We start from the raw sequence: 7,508 nt of genomic DNA, 5'->3' as shown, positions 1-7,508 counted from the left end.
CTCTTTCTGGACCTATACATTCGAGCCATCTTGCACTCTGTTTCACTTGAGATAATGATCCAATTCCTAATAGTTGAACAGTTATCTCCTGAAGAGGCCAAGTTGGATGTCAAAATTCTGGTGTAATTATGGTCATGTCAGCACCTGTGTCTACCAGACCAGACCAAAAAACACAAGTTTATTGTTAATATTAGTCTTTAAACATTTATAGAAGTTTGTCAAAAAATTTTCTTTATAGTTTCTCCTGAATTTCTTGTTTTGTGAGTCTCAGTTGTTCCATTACTCCAAGTACCCTGGTTTATTCCAATAGGCATTTGGTTATTTTATTGCACTGAGTGTGAGTTTCTTCTATGACTGCAGGAAATGTCTGAGCTCGATTCACTGTGGGGCTCTTCATGAAGACTGAGGCAAATTACTACCTTGTCTGTCCCTTGTTGATCTCCATTCGTTGGTCCAGTGTTTTCCCTTACCACACCTTCAACATACTCCAGAAGGAAGGAGATTCTGTTGCTGTTATTCCTTGAAGAAACATTGTTTCTAGAAGTACCCTGGTTACAGTCCCTTTTCAAATTTCCTTGCTTTCCACATCCAAAACATCTGACATTTCTCAAACCTCTTGAAATTGCTTCTCCTATCAACATATTATCATGATCATTAGTTTCAACCTTAAGCGTGTCTCTAATCCAATCTTCCATGTGTGCAGATCTTGCCTTAACAGCCTGATTATTCTCTTGCATGATGTATTCAAGTTCTCAAAATCCAAAGATTCGATTTTTATCTGGCTAGCTTCTGAATTCGCGACCATTCTATTACTGCTGAAATCAGTCTTTGTGAGAAATCTGTGAAAGATTCTTTTGGGCCCTGTATAACCTTTGTAAATGACTCAGTTTTCTTTCCTGGTTCCCCAATTCTGTCTCATGCATTCAAGGCTGCCATTTGACATAGAATTGGGGTTTGGATATCACATAAACACTGTGTATATACTGCAGCATAATTGCCTTCTCTAACAAGCTGATCCTGGAAGACTTGTATACATTTATCCCTACATTGTTTTACTATGTTTTTAGCTTCCTCTTTGAACCACATTTGCCACTGGAGATATTGTCTTGGTTCTAGAACAGCATGTGCCAGCTCCTGCCAGTCCTGTGTTATACCTATTATAAGTTGACCAGGAGTTTAACATTTGCTTTACATATGGGGAATGCATGCCATAAGATACTATTGCCTCCTTAAGCCTTCTTAAGTCTAACAATTCAACTGGAGTCCAAATATTTTGTGTATTCACTTGACCAGGTAGCTGCTGTATGGTTACTGGATAAATTAAGGGCGACTGTGTGAAAACAGGCTTTCCTTCTGTTACCTTATAATCCGATCCTGAAACAACTTCACTGTTAATTTCTTCTGTCTGAATCTGAATTTGTCTATAATTTATTTTAACAGGTTTAACAGGTTTTTCTAAAATTTTTATCCTGTCACTTAAATTGACTATCTTTTTAAATAGTAAAATAAGGATAAGAAGAGTAATAATGTGCATAATTCTATCAACATTAATCTTCTCATATAGTTTTTCCATTGTCAGACTGCCTAAAATTTCAAAGTTCAAAATGTATCTATCAGATACACTAAGCCTATAGGCTGAAGGTGATGCCCCAACACTGTGGAGAAAACTCAAGTGATTGTCTAGGCAGCTGGCTGTTTCTGAAACCTCACATTTTTTTTGGAAGATGCTTGCATGCACTTCCTGTTTTTATTTTTTGTTAGGTAATATTATTTCCTTCTTGGGTCTCTGAGGGTGTTGAATATCGGTTTGTTATAGTTATAGTTTTCCTTGTTAAGAATTTCAAAAAAAGAAACTAAGAGGTGTAAATGTATAAATTTGAAAGATGTTATAAGACAGTTCTGTTAGTAATATAAGTTAGGATAGAAAGTGAATCAGGTACATTTTGGGCTTGCCGCCATAGGATAGATAATGGAATTATTTTCTCTGAATTTGTTAATACAAATGGACGAGACATTGTTTAGCTATTTATTGCTTATAGTTATTATACTTTTGTATTTATTTTTCTTATACTAGTTATAACTGTTTTCTTTTTTTCTTTTTATTAAAATAGGAAATACATAAATTGGTTAATCATGTAAGACATATGGAAACCATTCTGTTTTTTACTTGTATTCATTGTAATCATTCACTTGAAAAAACAGAATGTAACCACACTTATTTTTTATAATGCTTGAAAGATTTTACTTGAGTATATAAGCTGTAAGGGTGAAAAATAGAGAGAAAACATCAAGAATGGGAGAATTAGGAAGAGAACATTAAGAGAGTTGGGAGGAAAACATCAAGAGAGACAAAAAGGACATTTCTGGATAGAGATAAGAATAGAAAAGTGAATGAAACAGAAGAATTACTCTGGATAGCTTTCTATATGATGTGAATAAGTATGGTTCTCATTGGATAATAAATAAAGCTTTTTTGCCTATGGCAAGAAAGCTTACTGCCAGGAATAAAATCCAAGCAGAGATACAGATTGAAGAAGGTCAGAGTCAAGAGAGATGTCAGCCTGCTGTCAAATGAACAACCAGCCGAACAGTAATGCCATGGCCATGTGGTTACATACAGATTAATAGGAATGGGTTAACTGAAAATGAAAGAGTTAGCTAGCCAGAAGCTGAAGGCGTAGGTCATACAGATTGTAATTAATATAAACCTCTGTTTCATTACTTTTTTAAGCAGATACAGTACAAAGGGTGGAGAGATTTATCTGGACTCCTGAGCATGGCAAGACCAGAGAAATTTCTCTCTTCAAAGATGAAGAAAAGGTCTGAAGGAAACCATCAATAGTGTGTGTGAATGTTTTTCCCCCTTACCTAATCAGATTAAAAAGTCATAGTAAATGTAGACTCCATGGATTCTCTTTGAGCCCTGAGCTGCTGGAAGCTGATCCCCCAGGCAACAATAATTGGCAAAAAATCAATGAAAAGCTTCCTAATGACATTCGGCTGTACTCATAGGTTGGTACCTTGTTCAGTTGTCATCAGAGAAGGTTCCTCAGTCAGCATATGGGAGCAGGTACAAGAGACCCACAGCCAGACACTACACAGAGAGAGATTCTAAATTGGAGTTCTCAATGGGGTCCCAAAACTTGGAGATCAGGGAGGAAACACTGCAGGAGTCCAGCGGTCAAGGACACCAAGAGAACATGGCTCACTGAATCAACTAATGAGGGATTATATGGGTCACAGAGACTGAAATAGCAGTTAAGGGGCCTGAATGTGTCTGCATCAGGTCCTCTGCATATATGTTATGTCTGTTAGCTTGGTGTTTGGGGGGACTCCTAAATGTGAGAGCCTGCGTGTCTTGCCCTCATTTGCTTGCTCTTGAGACTCTTTTCCTCCTATTTGTTTGCCCTTCCCATTCTTGATATGAGGACATTTTGTCTTGTCTTATTATATCTTGTTCTGTCCTTTTGTCTGTCATCATTTGGAAGCCTGCTTTTTTTTTTTTTTTAAGAAATGGAGTTGTGAGTGGAGGGGAGAGGGGAAATGCTAGGAAGAATGGGAGGCATGGAGAGATGAGTAATTATGGTTGGTACGTTTTATTTTAGAGAAGAATCTATTTTAAATAAAAATTGATAGAAGTATAGAATAGTAGCATGTAAAGCTGGTAAGAGTGATGCATAGGGAAGGAATGAGAGAAATTGACTAATAGGGATTAAAGTATATAGTAAGACAATAGTAAGAAGTTCTAGTGTGCTATTGTCAAGCATCATGGCTATAAACAAAAGAATACTTTATATTTCAAATAGTTATAAAGAAATAATTTTAAATTACATCTTTAAAAGTTTGGTGTTTGATGAATTATTATGATTTTATTGTTGCTCAAATGTATACATGTAAGAAATCATCACATAGTTTTCATAACTATGAACATTTTATATTTATAAATTATCTAAAATAAGTTTAATTTTAGATTAAAACATTGATATAATTAATATATTTAAATACATTATAATATTATCATATAGGTCATTCATTTGAATATTGAGAAATAATTACTGACTCATCCACTTCATACTTCACTATTTGAGCAAAATACACAATAAATATCCCAACCTGTTCTTTGTAGAAAATGATCTCATGGTACTAATGTTTCTTAGGTTTATATATTGTTTTTCTCACAATCCAAGGTACACAGACAGCATTCACAAAATGTTCATATGTGGATATTTGTGTAATCTTTAATTGTCATATGGATTATTGTCTGTATGAAGCTCTGTTTTCAAATTCTTTGGAATGAAACAAGTATGGCTCAGAAAATTTCCTGTAGTCTTGTGGAAAGACTATGTTGTAAGAAAAACAGTATGTCTGTATCCTTGCAATCCCATTTCAAAGAAGTACTTATAACTTTACCAGCTATCAAGTTTTTGCTTTTTTTTTGATAAATTTCTTATGATCAAGAGGGAGCTACTTATAACAAATTGGTGCTTTATTATAAATTTAAAACTGGAATAAAGTGCACAAAAGAAAGGTATCCTAACCTTATGAAGAATAATGGAGAAGATTGTAATCATTAATGATTGGAAGTAAATGAGGTCATCCATGAAAACTCTTAGATTTTCACCTAGAGGCAAATCTATGACAGCAGAGGAGAACATTGCAGAAGTGAGGAGAGAAAAAAAAAATCAGAGTCAAAAGAGGATAAAGTCAAAAGAATTTGTAAAGCAGAGGATAAAGGGGAATTTTCATGATGATTAAAGTGTCAATTCAGAAAGAAGGCATAATAATCCTTAATGTGTATAAGCTTAAAATAGAGCTTAATAGCACAGGAAGTAAAACCCAATGTAAGACCTAAGTATGGCATTTAGATTGCTCAAAACAATCTTGAGAAATGAGAAGAAAATGCTAAACCTTACAGTTTTCCATTTCAAACTTATTACAAAAATAGAGTAATCAAGGCAGTATGGTTCTGACATGAAGACAGAAACACAGATTGAAGTAAGTAATCTGTCATCCAGAATTATGCCCATGTGACATTTATCAATTGAATTTCAAGAAAGGGAACACTACTATTAGAGTTTGTGTGTGTGTGTGTGTGTGTGTGTGTGTGTGTGTGTGTGTGTCTGTGTGTGTGTGTCTGTGTGTGTGTCTGTGTGTGTGTGTGTGTAAGCGAGGAGGCAAATTTTTCTACAAATAATGCTGATGATGTTCAGAGAGCCAGATGAAAGAGAATGAAAGTGGAGCCATTCCTTATACCATGCAAAATAACTGACTCATTAAACTTTTCTGGAAATGTCCCCACAGACATACATACCTTGAGACAGGCTTTATTAATGGCTTAGGTAATTCTTAATCTAATCAGGTTAATAGACATTCCTAGAGGTAGGCTTAATTAGTGTCTTAGATGTTTTTAACTAACCAAGTTGTCTGCTGAAATTAACCACCACCATCTATAGGGTAATTATACAAAATTGCCAAAAACTGATACCACGGGACACAGAAACTCTTTAAGTGGTTGTAGACTGTTGGAGCCCATCTAGGTTTCCTAGTGGCTATACCCAGCAGGACTGTATAAGAGGTTGATTTGATAGCAGGCCTGAGTACCAGGTGTATGTAAGGGTCTACACTTGGCTGTAACTAGCATGGGGGAAGTCCTTTGCCCCTCCCCTTTGCATTGTTATAAATAGCCCTTTGGAATAAAGTTCTGGGTTGGTGGATAAGGATCCAGGCCCAGCAGAGGCTATCCTGCATTTTTCTCTGTTTTTCTTCCTTTATTTCTACCAAAGTCTCATATTCCTCATTCCTCAAGAGTCCCTGATGTAAATAAATGTGGGAGCTTGTCTCCCACAGTAGGCAGGATAATGGAGGGTGTCTGTTGTGAGGCATGGAGCTTCCTCTTCACATAATGTGTGTTTCTTGAATTAGACGGTGATGAATGTTACACAAATTTGTGAATATATAACACACTTTATTATATATTTTGCATTAAATTTACACTATGAGAGTTACACTGTCTCCAGCACCATGTCTGCCAGCATGCCACCATGCTTCCCACCAAGACAAAAATAGAATAAATCTCTGTACCTATAAGCTAGCCACAATCAAATGTTTTCCTTTATAAGAGTTGCTGTGGTCATGGTGCCTCTTCACAGCAATAGAAACCCTAACAAAGACAATAATATTTTCAAAATGTCCATGCCCCTGAATTTTTCTACACATCAAGTGGAATTTGAATGCAAGCTTAAACAAAAATTATTTGTACAAAAATATTTTCAACCTGTTTCAAATTCATAAAAACATGTAAGTGACACAAGATAACAAAAGCATGGTTGAACAGAAAAGAAAATAGAGAAGCAAGAGCAGGGACTAATTTTATTAATATGAAAATGTGTGTTAAGGTTAATAAATTTTTAAGACAAATATATTACTGATGATATACATATATATGTTCATCAGCAGAATACAATAACATCCAAATTGAGATCCAAACATAAAGTCAATGTGTTATAATGAAAATAACAGGCAATTCCATAATGAACTAAAGCTTTCTTTTAACATTTTATTTTGAACCAGATTGAAATATAAACTGTTTCTTGAATGAAACCATATAAATTCTAAAGTTATATCATAAATAAACGTTCAAATGGATCATAATATGCAAGTAAAATCTGAGAACATTTACAGTAAAGCATAAGATAAAAAATTCATGTGATATGAAAGGGGAAGGGGAATTATGGAAAAGGAAATGCTAAATGAGGCAGAGGATGGGAGTGGAGGGGAAGGTAGAGGACTGAGTATGGGGATGGATAGCTAACAGTGAAGACATTTGAAAATGCAATATGGAACCCTTGTAATGTAGAAGCTTCCTTAAAAATATGTGCTTATGAAAGGAATTTAAATAGAGTTATTTTATAATGAGTAGGTAACAATGCCTCCCCCAGACACCAGAGATTATTAAACGAAAAACCCAGAGTAAGTATGGATTAACTTTTTTTGAGCTATTACTCATAGACACCCCTGAACAATACAGGATATAGTCATTGCTCATAGTTTCCCTCCATAAACTGATGATCAGACATGACTGCTGAAGATACCACATACCCACATACCTGAGTAATATGACAGGGAGGGGTTCATTAAGATGATATCAGTGCAGAAGCTTCATCTCTACAGGCTAGTTTTCATAGTACTTGAAATCCACATAATCCCTCCCCTCAGAGCTCAGAGAACCCTAAAGAAGAGGAGGCAGAGAGAATGTGAAAGCCAGAAGACCTGGAGGAAAGCAAGAAAACAAGTCTCTCTAAATCAATATGATCACAGTTCATATGATGTCATAGAGCCTGAGACAGTGTGCACAGGGCCTACTGGGGTCTGCACCAGTTCCCCTGTATATATATTATGGCTGCCAGTTTAACATTTTATGAGATTCCTGAGCGTGTGAAAAAGTGAGCCTCTGAATCTTGTTCTTTCTCTTGGGCTATTTTCTTCTGTTGGTTTATCTTGCCCTACTT

The sequence above is a fragment of the Onychomys torridus genome, chromosome X (genome assembly GCF_903995425.1).
Source record: "Onychomys torridus chromosome X, mOncTor1.1, whole genome shotgun sequence".
Classification (NCBI taxonomy): Eukaryota; Metazoa; Chordata; class Mammalia; order Rodentia; family Cricetidae; genus Onychomys; species Onychomys torridus.
The sequence above is the reverse complement of the archived record's forward strand: the minus strand, read 5'-3'. Positions refer to the sequence as shown.